Genomic DNA, 8,113 nt, shown 5'->3' on the forward strand with positions numbered 1-8,113 from the left:
AGTGTCAACCTCGTTAAAGAATGAAACAACTCCCTTTCCAAATCGAGTCTTTGACTATGATCTCGTAAAATCCAAGTCGAGTATTTCAAAGATCTCAAAGGTAAACCTTCATTCCAACCACCATGTTGAATGCAATGAATCTTGGGGGGCACGCACCTCGATTTGCATCGTTATGCTAGGGGTATGCAAACTTATCACAAGCAGTGTTACCACAAGGTTCAATCTCATTAAAAAAATAAACCTAGCCACGAGCAATGTTACCACAGGGTTCAAGCTCGTTAAAAAATAAACTTGCCTTGAGCAGTTTTAATGTAGAATTCAAGCTCATTAAAAAATAAACATAACCAATGATCAAGTGTTTCCCCCCGCGTTTAAGCTCATTAAAAAATGAACCATATTCCGGTAAATAACCATTGTGAATGTATTACTTCAGCCTTTGAAGCCTTGGTCGTGTTCTCATCATCACCTCCACTCTGTATTGGCCGATCATTCACCTCCACTTGATTGTTTACCCCTTTTGAGGAACAACTGCGAAGAGTGATCTTGTTAGCTATCCTTGTGACACTGCTGTGATTGGAAAATTCCAAACCTTACCTGGAATCAGCTGCTACTCGAATCTATCACTCGTTCTTCGAAAAACGAGTCTACTTTAAGCTCTTTTCAACTGACTCATAAAATATGAAAAGATTGCCAAGCCATTAGCCTCTCCAACTCATTAAAGTGATCGGAAGTGATATCCCTCCTTTAGATTTTAATTTTTTGGACCTGAGGGATTATTACACAAAAGGATCAAGCGCTTGCTTTGTTTGGCTCGTTAAAATTATCGAAAATTCATCCCTTTTGTATTATTTTATACTTTTTCGGACTTAAGGGATTAGATGATGAAAAAGGATTTTTGGAGTTTCCTTTACGTCCCTTTTCAGACTCTCTAAAATTGAAAAGGATCGAGTTATCTTTGTCGTTAAACTTGTTAAATCCTAATAGCGACAAACTTGTCCATAACAGACAAGAATGAATTTCACTATCGCTAGGCTCGTTAAAACATAGCGATGGGTTTTCGCGAAGGGAAAATTATAGAACAAGAATATGTTATCCTCCTCAAGCTTGACAAAAATAAAGAGGTACTGGTCAGCAATGACTGGGGAAAAATTGGGAAGAAACTTGAAGAAACTTTGTTGGTAGCAAGTCGCTCTTGAACATGACACTTTCACTCCGCATCCGAGTCGGGTTGGGTTGTTCCATTCACTGGTCACATCACCCTGGTTCCATCACACCATCCACATTTGGGGTTAATGCTACCAATCCATCATGTCAGTGTCGTTGATATGTTCAAGAGAAGTCGCGCAGAGAATTCACCTGTGTCTCACCCACTACAATACATTTTCACTCCATTCTTTCATGACCGCCGCCCTGAACCGTATATCACCAGATCGTTTTTACCTCCATTAAAATCATTTGCTCCATTCCGTGTCATTGATGTGGGATTCACTAAGGCCCTCCTATGACAGATCACTTCTTGTCGACATCAGCTCATTATCCAAGAAGTCGATCTAGGAACAACCCTTTCAGTACTTTGAAGCTTGCATGCCTCAATGGCAAGTTTCTCACTTCCGGCGACAGGTTTACGTCAATGGCCTTCGACCGAAAGATTTTGCGTGGTGTTCGACGCCAAGTCCCTTATTCACACCACGTGAATTGTACTGCAGTACCTTAAGGATCATTATCATTATCGGTGATTCCTCTCGCGCCTGTTAACAGCTTACATCATTGGATGGTAATCAGGTGATGTCTTTCCATGTTCGACTCCAGAACATCTCTCACATGGATCGACTTGTACTTTGAGTGAAGATCGAACGAGATTGAAGACCCCGGATCTAGTTTCATCCATCCGGGTTGCGATATATATTCAGGAAAATAAAGACATCAAATGTACATCATTGCTGCACAGATAATCATCCAATCTAAGGGATGATGGCTCTACCAGAATCATCAGTCTACACTCAGACGATTGTCTGTCCTATGTACATGAAAATGAATTTATAAAGCTGAGCATGGGAATGCCCGCCTCAGCTAGATCATGAAAATAATATGAATATAATTTATTGTATTGTATCTTATTACAGGTCGCCTTCCAGCTCGAAAAAACTTCGGATCCTCATGATAAAGCATTTCACCCAACATCAAAAGGTTAATGACCTCATGCTTTAGGGGGCAACTGTTATAGACATTTTTGGGCACTGCAACCCCAAGCATAAATTTCCATAAACCAAGGGCTCATAAGTCCCTAAAGGTGTTGTTCCAACCCCTAAAAGAACAAGGTCAACTGATTACAACATCTCCCAGAAGTTCTGCATGAAAAACTACTCAGAACTAGTCAAAACTGGACCATTTCACCTACTCCATAGGCAAAGTGCGTTGCATCCCACCTGAATACACACAGTAGGTGCGGTGCATGTCAAAAAGCCCTTCTATGGGGTGCGATGGGCGAGAAGGGACAAATGGCAGGGTCAATCCTCAAGGTGGAGGAGCATGGAATCTTCCAGAAACCTCTCCTGTGACACTTGCCTCTCTGAATTCGACCAGGGATGAGTAAGAGATCATCAATATCCAATTGGAATCAAGAACTATCAGAGAGAAGACACTAATCAAATCTCAAAAGATGACTCACCTCCCTTGCAGACATCTATATATGGATCCCTCATCCCAGAGATCTAGAGGCTGGAATTTTGTATCTTGTAAGGAAGTGCTATTGGTTTCTTGGTGCAATATCATAGTGTTGGGTGATCTAAGCTTTTCATGAGGTGAAGAAGGGGTTTCTTGCTGAGAGGATGATGATGGGTCGGAACAATTGGTTGTAATCCTCTTTGCTCTTTCTTGATTATCAATAAAGCTATTCAAGTTTTCCTCCACATTCTTGTATGATTGATGATTTATGCATGTGTGGTCAATGTACATATGATCCTATATTGTTTATGATAATAGATCTATGTTCTTGGATAGTGTTATGCTGCTTTGATTCTACAGGTACTCCTTGAAGCTGGGTTGACAAGGAAGCGAGTGGAAAAGACCTACCAGAAGAGAGAGGAATCAAGCAAGGAACCAAGCGCAAGACAGAGGTTGGTCTCCTTATTCTTCTCTTATCTATTTCTCATAAAGGAAAACGAAAGTAGTTTTTAGTGTGTTTGTTTCTAAGGTAGATACCAGCCTTAGTGGGACTAGCAGCTCTGTTTAGACACTAGTTTTCCCGATAACAGAAAGGCAAAGAGAACAATACGATTGTGTGTCTCAGATTTAGTATTGATGAATGTATCAGGGGAAGCTACGACAAAGGCTTTGTGGGACAAGTTAGGGGCTTTGTACCAATCTAAGTCTCTGGTGATTAGACTATTCCTACGGAAAAAGCTGTATAACTTGAGGATGAAAGATGGAGACTCAGTGACAGAGCATATGAATGCATTTAATACTGTGGTAAGTCAGTTATCATCTGTTGATATTAAAATTTCAGATGAAGATAAGTGCATCAGTTTGTTGTGTTCTCTACCAGATTCGTGGGATAGTCTGGTTATTGCAATAGGTAGCAATGCAATTGCCTTGTAGTTTGATGAAATAGTCTCAAACTTGCTGACGAAGGAGATGAGATGGAAAAATATGGAGAGCTAGAATGGTGATGCCTTGTCTATACGAGGACGGTCCCAGAATAGAAACAAGAATAAGTCATCAGTGGGAGATCTAAATCTAGAGGGAGATCTAAATCTCCAGGAAAACCTGTAAAGGTGGTGTGTTGGAAATGCGGAAATGAAGGCCACTTCAAAAGGGACTGTAAATCTAAAGCTCCTAAAAAAGGAAAGGGATATGATGATGCTCCTTCTATAGAGGTGAAAACCACCTCATATGAAGGTGGGGATGTGTACTTGCCTTCTTCAAGTACACATGTAGATCATGAGGTATGGTTGATTGACTCAGGTGCATCCTTTCACTTCACTCCCCATAGAGAGTGGTTCTGCGAGTATGAGAAATACAATGGTGGTGATGTCGTCTTGGGGGATGATAGGAAGGCTAGAATCGTTGGTCGTGGAATAGTAAAGTTGAAATTACAAGGTGGAAGAGTTAGAACACTTCCAGTTGTTCTACATATTCCTGCATTGGCCAGAAATCTGATTTCTGTAAGCAAGCTGGATGATGCAGGTGTAAAAACAGTGTTCGAGAAGGATACTTGCAAGATGGTTCTCGAAGCATTGGTATTGATGTGGGGAGTTTGGATTGGAACTCTGTACAAGATGCAAGGTATCACTATTTTTGGTGGGTGCAACAGTTCTGTGGTTCCTGAAAGTGGAGCAGAAAATCTAGTGGTCTCTGGAGAGAAGACCATGCTATGGCATCAAAGGCTTGGACATATTGGAGAGAAGGGCCTTCGAATACTTCATGGTAAAGGTATGGTAGAAGGTCTGAGTAATAGCTCCCTAGATTTTGATTTCTGTGAAAATTGTGTATATGGGAAGCAGAATCGGGTGAGTTTCCCCTCCGGTAGTAAGAGGGTGAAACAAATATTAGAAATTGTGCACAGTGATGTGTTTGGACCTGTGAAGGTTCCATCACTGGGTAAGTCTGTGTACTATGTACCATTTATAGATGAATTCTCAAGGAATACATGGATATATTTCCTTAAGAATAAATCTGAAGTCTTTGACAGGTTTAAAGAATTTAAGGCTCTGGTGGAAAACCAGATAGAGAAGAAGATAAAGGTGCTGATGAAAGATAATGGTGAAGAGTTTTGTAGCAAGGAATTTGAAGAATTTCGTAAGAAGTGTGGTATAGCATGGCAGAAGTCTACTCCATATACACCTCAGCAAAATGGAGTTGCAGAAAGAATGAACAAGATGTTGATGGAAAAGGCAAGAAGAATGCTCAGTGGTGCCAGGTTAGGACAAGAATTCTGGGCAGAGGCTGTGGATAGTGCATGTTACCTGGTCAATAGGTCACCTTCATCAACGTTGGAGGATAAGACTCCACAAGAGGTATGGACTTGTAAGAAGCCCTCTCTTTCACATCTAAGGGTATTTGGATGTGATGCATATGTACATGTTCCAAAGGAGAAACGAACCAAGTTGGATAGTAAATCTGAAAAGTGCATCTTTATTGGGTATAAGGATGGTTTAAATGGTTACAAGCTTTGGAATCTAGTAACAAGGAAGGTTGTGTACAGCCAAGATGTGGTGTTTAGAGAGGTGAAAGATATTATTAAAAATGAAGCCCAACCAAAGGAACTTGAGAAGATAGAGTTTGAGCTAAAGGAGGAAGAATCATACTCTACAGCAGAGGAGGAACCAGAAGATGAAGAGCCACAAACTCTGAGTCTGAGAAGATCAGTTCGAGAAAGAAGGTAGCTAGAAAGGTATAGTCCATCTACTTTCTATTCAATTTTTTCTTTTTCTATTGCTGACGATGATCCCAGAACTATGAAGGAAGCAGTAGATTCAGAGAATGGCAAACTCTAGAAAGAGGCCATGGTTGATGAAATGGAATCTTTGCACAAAAACAAGGCTTGGGATCTGGTGGAGTTGTTGGATGGAAGGAAACCCATTGGCAACAAATGGGTGTTCAAGAAGAAGACAAATGCAGAAGGAAAGGTGGAGAAATACAAAGCTCAGTTGGTAGGTTATTCCCAAGTGCTGGGAATTGATTTTGGTGATATTTTTTCTCCTGTTGCCATGGTAACTTCTATTAGATTACTTTTATCTGTTGCAGCAACTTTTTATTTTGAGGTAGAACAGATGGATGTGAAGACAACATTTCTTCATGGGGATCTAGAAGAGGAAATCTACATGAAGCAACCTGAAGGCTTTTCGGTGAAGGGTAAGAAAGAACTGGTATGCAAGTTAAAGAAGTCTTTGTATGGGTTAAAACAGTCACCAAGGATGTAATATCAGAAATTTGATACATTTATATGGGGACTTGGCTTCACCAGAAGCAAAGCAGATCACTGTTTGTATTTGAAATTAATTGGTGACTGTGTTATTTATCTGGTCTTGTATGTGGATGATATGTTGTTGGTTGGAAATGATAAAGAAATTATCCAGGATTTGAAGACCCAATTATCCTCCAAATTCGACATGAAAGATCTTGGTGCTGCAAACTATATTTTGGGCATGGAAATTAAAAGAGATCAGGCAAAGAGGAAGCTTTGGCTAAACTAGAGCAAGTATGTCGAGACAATATTGCAGAGGTTCAATATGCAGGATAGTAAACTGGTGAAGGTTCCTATTCCTGTAGGTGTGAGGTTATCTGCTGAACAGTGTCCCAAGACACAAGAAGAGGAAGAGGACATGTCCCATGTTCCATATGTAAGTGCAGTCGGTAGCCTGATGTATCCAATGGTTTGTACTAGACCAGACATTGCACATGCAGTGGGAGTATTGAGCAGGTTTATGTCAAAACCAGGAAAGGAGCACTAGACAACAGTGAAGCAGGTTTTCAGGTATTTGTGTGGCACTAGTGATTATGGTTTGTGCTACCAATGAAGACCAGGATTGGACAGAGTGTTGGATATTCGTGGCTTTGTTGATGTAGACTGGGCTGGAGATCTAGATCATAGAAGATCTACAAGTGGGTATGTGTTTAACCTAGTTGGAGGTGCAGTCAGTTGGATGAGTAAGGAACAATCTGTAGTGGCACTATCAACTACAGAGGTAGAATACATGGCAGCCACTCATGCAAGTAAGGAAGCAGTTTGGTTGTAGAGATTGTGTTCAAGTATGGGGTTAGTACAAGGAGCTATAAGGATAGACTGTGATAGCCAAAGTGTAATTTTCTTGGAAAAGAACCCTGCATATCATTCAAAGACAAAGCACATTGATGTTCAATATCACTTTGTGAGGGATATGATAGAAGACAAAAAGGTGTTGCTAGTAAAGGTGGACACTCTGAAGAATACTACATATGCATTGACAAAATCTGTGAGCTCTAAGAAATTCTCTTGGTGTAGAGAGAAAATGGGCATTTCAAGGCTAGAAAAATGACTAAGCTCTCTTGTGGCCCCCTGTGGAAAGAAAACAACAAGTGGGATGTTGGGTTGTGTTATATTCTTTCCACAACTAGCCCACGTAGTTAACCGGGGGTTAGAGGGGGAGAGGTCATAGGGGGTTTGAGGGGCACCCATAACCCCACTTTATGGGGTCTGGGGTAGCACCCCGAAAAATTTTGGTTTTGGACCCTATGTTAGGTTGGGCGGACCCCCCTATGGTTTTGTGCATGATTTTCACACATGTTTTTAGATGCGATGGTTTTTGGTCCATGGTTTTGGACGTGATAGTTTTTCGGTCCATGGTATTGGATGCTTAGGCATGTATAAATACGTATTGTAACATTGAAAGGAACATAATGAAAAAATCAAGCTGGTAGTCTCGGTTTTGGGATCCAGGGGAAAATCTCTGTGTATATGTGTTTTATGTGTTATGCTCTCGCATTGTTTATTTTCTGTGTTTTAGAATTCGTATGCAGGTAATTTCTGTACAGGGTTAAAACCTACAGTTACATACTTTGGTATCCCCCGGGTAATCACATCCAGGTTGCACTCCATCTCTACCAAGGGGTCTGCCCCTTCCTCATAATCAACACCTACTATCTGATGGGCTGCTCGCCGTGCTATTGGCAACATGCCAGGTGGTATTTCTGGTCCAACATCTGCACATTTATCACAAGTTAAATCTCAGTTACACTTTTACAAAAAAATTCATAAAACTTGAAAAAATCAAAAAACAAGTTTTACCCGCGGTATCCCACTGTTCTCTTGGTGGCAGAGGTAGATCTAGATCCCATCTGAAATCCATGTCGGCATAAGCATAATCATCCACAACAAGTAATTGGCGATGTAGCCAAATGAAAAACTATGGAGGGAAATGCATCTATTGGCCCCCTCCTCCTCGAGGCATGAGCTCACTCCACCACACTAACCTTAGATCCTAGGGGGCAGGATCTGGTACGTCTGTAAACTTTTTCCAAAACAAAGGCACTTGCTCTAGGAAGAAAGTAACCAGTATTGAACCAAAACCAAACTATTTCAGGTTCCCTCATTTACCCTTGGTTAGTTGTCTCTTCATATTGTCTAGTAGTCCCC

General features: G+C 40.9%; 1 pseudogene; it reads right to left on the reverse strand.

Moving 5' to 3' along the window:
• Positions 1-7,826, reverse strand: part of LOC149184720 (uncharacterized) — a 113,850-nt pseudogene extending 106,024 nt beyond the window's left edge.
• Between the last annotated feature and the right edge of the window lie 287 nt (positions 7,827-8,113).

This window comes from Pinus tabuliformis, chromosome 3_2, assembly GCF_031772625.1.
Source record: "Pinus tabuliformis cultivar Carrire ecotype Pingquan chromosome 3_2, CPIR1, whole genome shotgun sequence".
In the NCBI taxonomy this organism is placed as follows: Eukaryota; Viridiplantae; Streptophyta; class Pinopsida; order Pinales; family Pinaceae; genus Pinus; species Pinus tabuliformis.